General features: G+C 45.8%; 1 long non-coding RNA gene across 1 annotated transcript; it reads right to left on the minus strand.

Moving 5' to 3' along the window:
* Positions 1-5,146: 5,146 nt before the first annotated feature.
* Positions 5,147-11,240, minus strand: LOC122465377. The gene is made up of 3 exons (XR_006290177.1): positions 10,804-11,240; positions 5,820-5,864; positions 5,147-5,247 (listed from the first exon to the last, which is right to left on the minus strand). It is a non-coding gene; the product is annotated as an uncharacterized LOC122465377 (long non-coding RNA).
* Positions 11,241-12,254: the final 1,014 nt, after the last annotated feature.

Here is a 12,254-nt window from a genome sequence, read left to right on the forward strand (position 1 = left end):
TCTAGTAAAGTGTTCTTAAACAATTCCCAATTATCATTCACATTTTTTAGGGTTAAATTCTTCCTCCCAGATGATCTGGCTCATAATTGTTATCAGCTTTTTGAAATTGGCCCTTTTAAAGCACCAAGTATATGTATCATTAGTCTGGATTTTATTCCATTTGCACATTATAAATGTGATCAAGTCATGATAACATGTATCTAAGTTACCATTAATTTTTAGTTTTGTGATTAGTTCCTCTTTAGCTGTCAAGACCAGGTCTAATATAGAATTCCCCCATGTTGGATAATTCTGCTGTTGGAGCCCATTTCTCAATAATCCTCCTGGCTGGGTGGCAGAAGCAATTTATGCAGGAGCCTGGCCTGATGGGGACCACAGCTAAATTCCTTCCTTTTTGGCTGAGAATTTAATTTTAAAGATAGTATCCCACTTCCCGCCGCACTGGACTTCCAAAATTTTCTTCTACAAATAATCTTCCCATCTTGCATTGCCAGTTTTTGCACATCTGGAGTCCAGATCTCACTGTCACTGACCCAATGCTTCTAGCACTCTCCCGTTCCAACTCAAAATGAAACAAATAGTAATCTTGATCGTAGTGTAACCTGGCAGCCAGGCATTGTCGGCAACAACGTGGGCCAATTCAAATAGCTAAGGGTCCCTCTTAAAACTAAAACACACCACCAGTTTGAGACCCACTCAGAATTTCTGAGATCACTAAATACCGTCCCTGGACAGGCTCACCAGTCCCCTCTTGCAAGCACTGAGTCTGTGTATGAAGCAAGGAAAACTTTACTAGAGGGAAAGGGAACAGAATCAACTTGGAAATAGACAGCAACAATACATCTGTCTCAGTCTGTTAACTCGGTTCCCTCCCCACTGGCATTAACATCCAATACACAAATGTCTATTTACCACTTCACTTCCGCCGTCACCACACACTAAACTTCACTGAGGGTTTGGTGTCAGTGGATAGCACAGTCCCAGAGTCCTGAGGTGCTCTTGGACAGACTTGTCTCCAGTCTTTTGGGAAGTGCGGTGTGGCTTAACCAATTTACACTCAGTGCCCTTGCACAGGGCTCCCATCTCAGGGGCGGCCCTGACCACTGGAAAAACAAAACCAGGGGGAAAAAACCTTTTGAGCATTGCTGAAAATCCCTATACCAGGTCTCAACGCCACTCCCTCAAATTTGGCCCGGCTGCCCCACCATTCAAACCTGAGCAGCACTGTGACCCCATGCACCAGGTCCCAATGCCACTCAGTCAGATTTGGCCAGGCTATCCCCTGTCATGAAGGTGAGGAGGTTGGGTCAAACCTGAATGAATGGAGCTTCAATCTAGTGTTTGGCCCCCCACACTTCTGCCATAACCACCGAACCATGAGACGGCTGGCCACACGCCCCCACAAGTCCAGCATGCCTCCCAGGGGGGCCCAGCCTCCCCACTCTGTTCTAAGGGGAAGGAAGAAGATGGCTATTGTCTTGTATATCACATGCTCTTTCTACTTTAAGGAAGGTCTCCCTTGTCCCCCCGGTTTCCATAGGGCCCCAGAATTCTTCAGTCTGGGCCTATTGGTGTCCTGTGGGTCCACCACTGAACCCAGCTTGAGTTATTTCAGCTTTATTTATGGCAGGGTAAGAGGGGCTCACCAGAGGTCACTCTGCTCTGCGGCTGTCTTCTGTAGCTTCAGCGAAGAATCCTCTTTGCATTACACCTTGTCAAGGAGCCACCTCAGCGTCAGCTCTGGTCACAAAGTCCTCTAATCATGAAGCCCTCCCAACAGCACAGGATCCTCAGGGGAGGGGAACCAGTAGCACATAAGACCTGTCACCTGACTGCTTTCCCTGCAGATGCATTCCTTGCCACAAGTTAGGTACGCTTTTACCCCCTTTTTCATCAACTCCACCTTCTCGACCAGCCCTGAGTTTGCATCTAGTTATGGGGGCTCCCAAAGGGTCTCTGGAGGAATTCTGGGTAGAACACTTATACAAATGAAGCTGCTCTGTGGCCATTCTTTTCCCCTGTTCACCGACAGAGCGGGGGCAGAGAGTTCCTTTCCCTCTGAATCTACAGGCCACAGTAGCAATGACATTGTCTGCTGGAGGAGCAGACACTCATTTTCTTTCACTTAGAAGCATTCTGGAGGAGACACAGCCATGGCAGACTGTTGACTTCTAACAGAAGAGCAACCTGTGCCAGCTGACATCATGCGCTCGGTGTTGGGCCTGTTCTGTGGAAAGAGGATTACAGGCTCTACTACTGTCAATATTTTCTTTGAAATTTCTACTGCTGAAGGGTGCCAGAATGACGGCGCTACAGAATGGCATCGCCTGTTCCTGGACATTCGTTCAACATTGACGCAGGAAGGAAAGGCTACTTACTGAATTCCCAGCGCTAGTTTTTCAACAGCCTGAGATCCTTGGACGTCTCCCATCCAAATCTGAAACAGCCTACTTGCTACTTAGCTTGCAAGATCTGAGGAGACAGGAGTGCAAAGTGATACTATTTTACATTTTGCAATGCACGCTGCAAGCGAATATGCTAATGTATAGAAATAGATGCTCTCATATTTTAATGGATTATTTTAAGACAGCCTTGGTAGTTCATTTCAGCCCCCAGTCTTTCAATTTACACTGAGCACAGGTCTTCAGACACAGACTCTCATACCTGCTCTGGTAGATCAGATGGGTTTTGCTTTGTTTTGGTCATTATGGAGAGTTTAAGTAGAGGAGTTAGTTACCGGCAAGGCACAAAAGGGAAAAGGAGGATACTGGTGAAGAAACTTTACCTCGCTGCACTTTGTAGAGCCGTGGTTTTTCCCCTGGCATCACCTATGGATAACTCTGTCTAGGTGAAAAACCCTGAGTGCTTTCTCAGTTTTCACTCTGCTGATTTCAAACTCCTGTTGATGTCATTGGCAGCTTTCCCCCGAGTAAGTTCTGAATCAGACCTGAGGAAGGACTCTAGGATTTCACCTTGTTTTTTCACTCCACAAAAACATTCCCCCAAAATCACTTGTGTCAAGACAGATGCTCCCTGAATCAGACGTGTGAAAGTTAACTGCCTGCAATAACTCCTTCAACCTATCCCAGCCTAGCCAAATAGTTGCACAGAGCTCTGATTTTATGGGTCAAAGCCTCAGTCATTTTCTTCATCAGCTGGGGAAATGAGAAACCAGGACTCGATCCTGCAAGCTCCTAAGCCCTCTGGCCTAATCTAGCAAAGCATTTAAGTATATGGCTTATGCTAAAGCTTAACTGGCTTGAGGTCCCTGGATAAGAGGTGTTGCTAGATATGTACAAACTATTATATGGAGAGTACGCGAGCTTGTGTGTCTGTGTACCACTGCCATCTGCTGGGCAGAATAGATTGTTCCTGCCCAGGTGCATATAATAAAAATAATACATTTCTGTTGCTTCATTTTCAAAGATCCCAATATGCTTTACAAACTCCACAATGTGCAGCACAACTGAGGTGTAGGGCAGCAGCTAGGGAGACAACCAGCAGGCACCAGCACAATGCTACCAAGGGAAATCTTGCCCACAACCATAGGGCCAAACCCTGCTTTCAGGGATCGTGAGCATCCATGCAGAGCAGACAGAAACCAGATGGGTTTTATCTGAAAGACCCAGCACAATAAACTGCAGAGAACCCAGTTTATCATGCAAGGCTGGGACTCTGCTGGGATGGGAATTTGTGGGTCAATAACATTTAGCTACTGCAAGTCGGATACAGCTGTTCTTATGGCACTCTGGGCAGAGGCTTTTACATCAGGAGCAGAGGGCTGCTAGTTCTATTCTGCATGCCTGTGGTGTCTGCGGACGCTCCCTCAGCGCTGTCCTGTTGCACAATGAGTTTGTGTTTGGTCCTCACTCGGAACAATGGTTTAGACCATTAAATGCGTGGCACCGGGTGGAAATAACATGAATGATGGGCAGGAGAAATACTTCCTAGTGCCAAGAGAAAGGGGCTTGGTAATTATGGAGCCTATGGAGGCTCTTTGTTGTGCTCCTTCAGTTTAGCCCATGAGAATTTCTTTCTTTCCTTCCTTCCATTCTTTTCTAATCCGCTCCGTCTTGCTCACCTGGTTTTTTGGGGGAGAGAGAGAGAGATCGGGAATGGCCCATAGACCACTCCAGAGAACTGCAGTAAGAGGGGCTCTGTGGCCTGGTCACAGGGCTGGCAGTCAGGAACTCCTTGAGTGCTATTCCAGCTCTATCTGTGTGACCTGGGGAAATTCACTTAACCTCTCTGTACCTCATTTTCTCCAGCTCTAAAACATGGCTCCTAACACCTTCACTGCTACAGAACACCTGTCTGAGAACCTGCCTCACCATTAAATCCATCCCCCACAAACCTGCTGCTGCTGATTCTTAACTACCCCATATCAGATAGCCACTGGAATGTGTGCAATGGTCACTCTTCACTGACAGATAATGATACTTAATCTATTAATGAGCAATGGACCAGCTGGTCTCTGTACACATTTCATATTGTTAGCTACCAACCTGGTTAGCCCTGTAAATTAGGAATATAGGAGCTGCCAGCCTGGATCAGACCTGAGGTCCACCAAGTTTAGTATCCTGTCTCACCTGGTCACTACCAGTTATCTCAGAGGAGGGCGCAAGAACCCCACAGTAGCAGTCAAGGGATAATCTGCCCCCCGTGCCCCCCCCCCCAAAAAAAGGTCTCATCCTAATCCTTAATGATTAGGGAAGCATGACGTTTTATCTCCTTTCCAAAACTTTTGTTAACTAACTATTATAAATCAGGATGGTCTTGTTATCCATAGAAATGGGTGATCTTCCTTTGACTCCTGCTAAATTTCTGGCCTCAATGATATCCCGTGGCAATGAGTTCCACAGTCTAACTACACATTGTGTGAAAAAGCAAACCAAATGTTAGGATGTATAAGGAATGAGATGAAAAACAATCCAGAAAATATTATAGTGCCATTGTTTAAATCAATGGGACATCCAGGATACCCTGTGCAATACTGGTCACTTCATTTCAAAAAGGAAATTACTGACATCAGGAATCATGAATCTATTTATACTGGTGTAGCGGAGACCAGAAAGTTTATAAACAGAGATCAAGGAACACATTGTATTTGTTAAAGAAAAGAAACTCGCAACATTTTACTCTTTCATCACTATTGTTTGTTTTGGCAAGTCCCTTATTTTGGGTCCATCATCTCATATTCTAAAGGCCGCAGATTTGGGCGTTGAACAATGAAAGGTACGTCCAAGTCTGAAGGAAAAGAAACACTCACTCAGTGGATGCTAGCAACAGCAGCAAACAGAAAAGGGAAAAAGGTCTCCCACTGCCCATGGGAAAGAAATCCCACAACCTGTCCAAGGAACTTTTATAGGATGGAGCCTCTATGCAAAACTTTGAATCTCTTATTAACTACTAGGGAGTTTGAGGTTTCCCCCAAATTCTCTCTTTAAAATAACCTGCTTCAAATGCTTTTCCTATCATCATCATCAATTCATGTCTCTTAATCATTGGGGGCCAGTGGAAAGATGGAGCCAGCTGTAAATGAGGCTCATCAGGGGTTTATGGCTTTATTTCTTGCCTTTTTTAATGTCCCATTCAAAATGCTTTGAAAAGCAGGCGCAAACTTTCTAACATGCTTTAAAACCTCATCTTTTTCCCAGCATGCTCAGCCTCCCCACAGTGATAGTGGCACTGAAGATCTACCTGGTGACCTTGGCTACATAGCAAATACAACATAGAAGACAATAAAAGGGAAGGCAGGATGTTCTTTAACCCCAAACAAGTGAGTAGGCACATACCAAGTGAGTAGGGGACACACCTACCTGATCCCAACAAACGATTCCCTGTTCACTGCTAGACGAGACGATCTAAACAAAAACAAAAAACAACCCTGGATTCCTCAAGCTAAAGTGAAACTCGGCCCTGAGAAAGTTCACTGCTGTAATTTAAACATATGGGTTTTTCAGTGAAATCAAAAATACCGTAGGTCAGGTTCTCTGTCCCCTTTCCCTTAACTAAAGTGCTTACAAAAGCACTAGCTGATACTGCCCTATAAAACCAAGACTGGAGTTCTCAAATCTAAAATTCATTCAATCAATCTAAAATGTCCATGACTGCTGCTGCTAACACCATTACAATCATTCAAGGGTTGCCTTGTGCACCACCAGTCTGTCTGGGGTTACCACCTGGAGACCCACTCACTCTTCTGCTACATCTGCAGTACAACTGCACCGCTGTAAGCTCTCCCACGTAACCACTCTGAGCCGGCAGGAGAAAGCTCTCCCATCGGCATAATTAAACCACCCCAACGAGTGGTGGTAGCTACGTCAGTGGGAGACAGAACTGTCCACACCGGCGCTTCTGGCAGTGAAACTTATATTGCTCAGGGGGGTGGTTTTTTTCACACCCCTGACAGACAAAAGTTTTATCAACAAAAGTGCTAACGTAGCTATAGACTCAGTTGGTAAAGTCGTTAGGGCAGGAGATACCTTTTCGGTTTGTATGTGTGTGTGTGTGCACCCAGAGCCCAGCACAATAGGGTCCTGATCCCTGAATAAAGCATCCAGGCACTACCGCAATGCAAATAAACACATGGCTCGCTCTCTCAAGCATATCGTTATCGTAATTAATGAGGACAAATTTTGGAAGGACATTAAACCTCATGCTTCAGGACTTAAGCCAATCTCTAATGACTAAAGATTGGGGAAGAAAACATTCAGTCACCTGCCAACTAGAGAACCATATCCAAGAACCTATCTATGGTCTCTTGCATAGCAAATGGTGCCACTACCCTGGGCCATGGTGCACTTTCAACACAGCCCCATCGATCTGGACTTGCTGTCTGTTTGGGTTGTTTATTTTTTTAAAAAGAATCTACAGACCACCGTTCGTCTGATCAATAAACCAGATCGCTGCTGTTTATACAAAAGCACATACAGAAACATTACACTAAACCCACCTGCAATGGGTGCTGCCTGGGTGACAGTTAGCCTGATTTACAATCACTGACCTTAAAGAATGCACACCTTAAACCAGATTTTTCATACCTTTCAGGACATCCAGAAGGAACCTGAGCTAACCAAACCAAACACAGTGAGGTGTGACTTCCACATCTAGTATGTTGCATTTTGAATCCTGACACCAAGCAATGGTGGTTGGACTCACTTAGTAACTACAATGTGAGGGGCAGCTACGGCAGAGTTCTTGAACCTTTCACTGAAGCAGCTGCTGCTAGCCAGTGTCGGACACAAGCTACTGGACTAGATGGACCTCATTTCTGACCCAGTTTGGTAAGTCCTACATTCTAGTGTATGACAGAGAGAAAAGTCAGAGCCAGAATAAAAAATAACTCCAGGTGCATTCTTCTGCCCAGTATTTTGCAGCAGCTTTTCTGCAATGGCTGGGTGAGAAATGTTCTGTTCTTGGCTCACCCTTTCCATAGCACTGTGACACTGGGAAATGTCTTTGTGGAAGACTCTAAAGCCTCAGAGAGGAATGCATTTCATTTGGAGCGCTGCATGTTGACTATTGCCAGCTGCTAGGCTGAACATAAGAATCTCTTCATGGGGACACTGGGTGGTTTCTAGGCTACCAGGTGTGCTCAGTTTATGGCAGCACTGTCTTTTGTGGGTCACCGGAGAAATGACAGTAACATTCCAGCCCTTGGAATCTAGTTTTGGAATGTGGGTGTGGGTGTATAGGGGGGTTGGGGAGGTAATCCAGACTGTTCACAATTGACCTTTTCACATAGAGTTAAACAGGCTTCTTCCCCTGGAGTCTTTATCCCTGCCTGGGCTGCATGTGCTCAGGAATCAGCTTGGTAGCAGGGAAGGAGATAAACAAGCAATGTCACTTTGGATCCAACGCTGCAAGGTACCTAGCACTTCCCAGGTGGATCAGGCTCTTTGCCAGGAACAAAAGCTGCAGAGAGCTTAGAAAGAGAGAGATCTGATAAAGATACACACAGAGGATTAAAGATGAGGGTGGTGCAACCAAATGGAAACATAAATCATCACAAAGCTCGGACACCTGGCATCGACATATTTAAGGAGCTAACTAACATACAGATGAAAAGCACCTTTTTAATTATAGGCACCTGCAAGATTAAGACTAACATGGGCCTGCTTCTGTTCCTATTGAAGTCAATTGCAAAAAACAACCATCAGCTCCAATGGGAGCAAGATTGGTCTCCAGAGACCGGCAGGTGACAAGCTTGTATTATCAGGAACAAATGTGAGATTGCGACTGATATAAAGAACCCTGTTAACTGGAGCTGGGGGAAATGAGTTAGGCCTGTGCAGGGCACCTCTGTGAGGCATTCATTTATCTTGGCTCTAATCAGACATGAAAGTCCAGAAACCAGTCCCGCCTTCTGTCCATCTACCTCCCTCTGCAAACAGAATGCCCTATATACAAGTCATTGTTAGTATCATATACAATTGAAATTATATTTTTTCTAATGAAAAGTGCAGTTGTCATGGTATAATTTAGCATCACAGGCTTGGTCTAGCTAATGATGACAAGGCAATATAGCAATGGTGCATTAATCCAGGGACAGGCAGTTGCATTTGCTAGACTAGGTCAGATTGATCCATCAAGACCAGCATCCTGAACAGAGGTGCCAGATGGCCAATGCTACAACAGAAGATGCAAACCTTATTGTTGCAACTTGCTGTATTTGCAGTGCTGTGCACAGGGGCTGGGGGAGGGACGGGGGAAGTATTTCCTTCCTGACCCCTATGCAGATTTATAATGATCATTAACTTAGCATGCAAACTGTCACTGAAAATATGGGACCAGACCCTATATTTCCACTCAAAGGCCTCATAAAAAGGGCTTGCTCCAGCTCCTGGATCACAAACTCTTCAGAGTTCAAGGGGTGTTTGGGATCCAGAATTTTGGCCCGTAATAAAGATAAGGATAATTTGGATACGGATGCAGTTCGGATCAGAGGTTTTGATACAGGCCTATTTCAGAAATATTCAAAATACTACGTACAGCTCCTAGCACAATGGGGAGCAGATTTCAGCTGGGGCCGTTAGATGCTACTGTAATACAAATAATGATAATCAATACAATATCTCTCACACAGAAAATTCTGTTCATGAAAGCAAAGCACATTATCTACACTAATTAATTAAACCTTGTGCTGTATATTTGAGTAGCTGGGACAAAGAATCCAACTGGCCGCCTGATGGCCCAGTGTTTAGTACCCTAACCACTGATCTTTGCCTTCCTTCCCCCTAAACAATTACATGTTAAAATAATACAGAAAACTCAGGAATTGTTGGAGGAGGAAGAAGTGGAGGAGGTACTTTAAACACATTCAGTAAAATAATTTTTCAGGGACATCTGGCCCAGCAGCACTGACAGTAATAGATACAAAAGGTAGGCTTGCCAAAGATGCAGCGGGGCCGGTTCCTCATCTGATGTAAATCAGTGAAGCTCCCTTGACTTCAGTGGAGCTACATCGATTTACCCCAGCTCAGAAATCACAGTACATTGGTTTGCAGTTGCCTGTGTTAGTCCTTCAGAAAACAGCAGCGCTTTGTAGTAGCAACTTGATGTACTTGCGTCTACTGAAAAATACAGACACACCAGAAGAGCTCCTCTGTCTGACATGTTCTGAGCTTCAAAGCACCCAGCCTCAGCTGCTGCAGGAGGCAGAGTCAGCTAAACTCCCTCTGAGAAAGGACAATGGGCCGTACAGGCAGGATTTAGTGGGAAATGTTCTACAATGTCAGGGACTATTTCACACTTCTCCTCGAGCCTGCTTCACCAAGTTTCACAGGAGGGGAGAAAAAAAATCAGTGGAAGTGCTGAGTATAGGTTTCCATCATCTGCAGCAGAAATTGTGTTTCTAACTCTTCGCCCTCCTTTGGTTCTGCTGAGTTTGCAGATTACAGCCAAGCACTGCTCTTTCCTAAAGCCCCCACCCCTCATTCTTCCATTACCCCAGCACCCAGTACTTCTGCTTAAAAATATCTGGGGTCAGATTTTCAACTGAAATCTGGCCCTTTTTTGCTGCTGGGGTCCATTAAGGACCCTACACTAAAGGCGGGTTGTGCCCATACCCCTGGAACACAGTGTCCTCCCCTGATAAAAATGGCAATTTAAGAACAATAGCAACAGTACTGAGATGAGTGTAGCTACCTAGCTGCGAAGCCCTTGCTTGTGTCCTGCGCCTTTACACTCCTAAGGACTCTGCTTGTGTACAGCCAAATGGTTCTCAGCTCTGCTGCAGCCTGTGATCCCCCCCACACACACACGCCCTTCCCCCCCATGGAGACTTTACTGTTGTTTTCCTTTATCTGAACTAAAATCATTGTAGGTTGCATCTTAGATCCAGAGCAAGCCCATTCCTACCTGAGCCTTAGGATACGTTTACACAGCAAAAGCAGGGTAGGTGCTAGCCTGCCCAAGCTAACTGGAATCCAAGACAGCACAGTGTGGCCTAGCAACCGGAGTCCGTACCCCGGCTCTGTGCCAGCCTTGTATAGCCTGCGCTGAGCTGTCTTCCCAGTATTGTGACACACATCGGATTCAGGCTATCTAGGATAGACACCTGGGTAGGACACCTTCAACGCCGCACATCCATTGCTCAGCCCTGTCCCCTATTTCCCGGCAGACACATAGAAACAAAGGCTGTAAACCCAATATGGATTCTAACAGCTTGGTAAGAGTTTTCAGTTTGGGGAACTCCCTTTCCTTTTTGGCCTCTCCCCATAGCTACATAACCAACTTCTATGAGAACATAGGAGCTCCCTGATGATAATGATAAAAAGGAAAAACACAACAGGTACTTACCAGCTCGAAGAGAGGCAAATACAGCCCCAAACCACTGCTAAAGGGCCAGCCCTGCTTGACTCTACCAAAGTTAAAGGGACAGCCCCAGAAAAGCATGCTGGGAATAAAATCCTTCAAAGCATAGCCCTGCCCTGGGGTGGGTTAGTAAAGTGCATGAAGTCATTAGAAAGGAGATTTCTGGGGGGAAGGGCTGCTTTGGTGTTGTCTGCTGCGGCAGTATCAAATTTATTACAGATTTTTAGTTATAGCACTCTTTTGAGGACCAGGAAGAAGAGCTTGTATCCTCCATAATCCAAGCCCTGATGGACGTCCAGAGCAAACCTGTCTGTGACTTTTCTTTTTAAACAAATCTCTTTTCTCTGTGGGGAATGGCCGTCTACTCCCTGGCCAGGAGAGCTGACTGCTATTGGGAGGCACTGTCTGCTGAACAATATGTGAATCAGCCCCTACTCCCCACTTCCCTGATGCTGTAAACCCAGTGATTTCAGTAGGGCTCCATGTTGGTGCAGGAGCCCACTTGCAGGATCGGGGCCATAGAGAGCAGAGGTCATCTCACGCCATGCGCCCACAGGTCCCTGTGATTGAACAAGCAAGAAAAGGCTCCTTCCTAAAGGAAGACACATGGGTGAATTCAACTGTGCGGTGAAACTGGGGCCTGGGCCTGCTTCTATTGAGCTATTGGGCAAAGCCTGCAGTCTGCTCAGCCCAAACGCCCACTGTCTGCACGTAGAGTAAGGCATGCAGGCTTGAACCAGAGAGAGCTAGTTATGCCAAGATTTAGTGTAACCACTGGTCAGTGTGTGCCACAGGTCCCCCCATGTGCCAATCCACACAGGACAGGTGTGTTATGGCTCTTTAGCTCAAGTGTAGCAGCTCATGCATTTTGCTGTGCAGATCCTGGGTTCAATTCCTGGTGTGTCAGTTTAAGAGGGTGACTGTCACATAAGCTTATCTAGAGAGGAAGAAATCAATCTGAGCCTCAGGAAGGATTAATGATTTGGGAATTAGTTGCGATTGGATAAAGGTAGTAAATCAAGCTCTAAAAGCTCCTGCTTTGCTAGTTGAGTGGCATTTTCCTGATCAGCTCTAAGGCTGTTTGACTTTGGCTTTACTGGTTCCTAATAATTCTTTGCAATCCCACTGCATCTGCCATCTAAGGGTCTCAGGTCACAACCCAGCTCCTTCCCCCATGAGGCATAGAACTGTAAAGAGGGACTAGGACAAACTCTAGGCCTCATCCTGCAACCCTAATTGAGCTGAATGGGATTGAAGAAAGGATGATTCTCACAAGAAACAGATTGCAGGATCCAGCCCAAATTCTTCAGCCCAGGTCCACCAAGGTATTCAGTCTCCTAATTTCCACTGATTTCAATTAGTTGGGCCTTCTAGCCTAGTTCTGGGAGTGCTGATTAACCGCTCACACAGGCTTGGCAGGGATCGTGGCACCAGCC

Source organism: Chelonia mydas, chromosome 4 (assembly GCF_015237465.2).
Source record: "Chelonia mydas isolate rCheMyd1 chromosome 4, rCheMyd1.pri.v2, whole genome shotgun sequence".
Classification (NCBI taxonomy): domain Eukaryota; kingdom Metazoa; phylum Chordata; order Testudines; family Cheloniidae; genus Chelonia; species Chelonia mydas.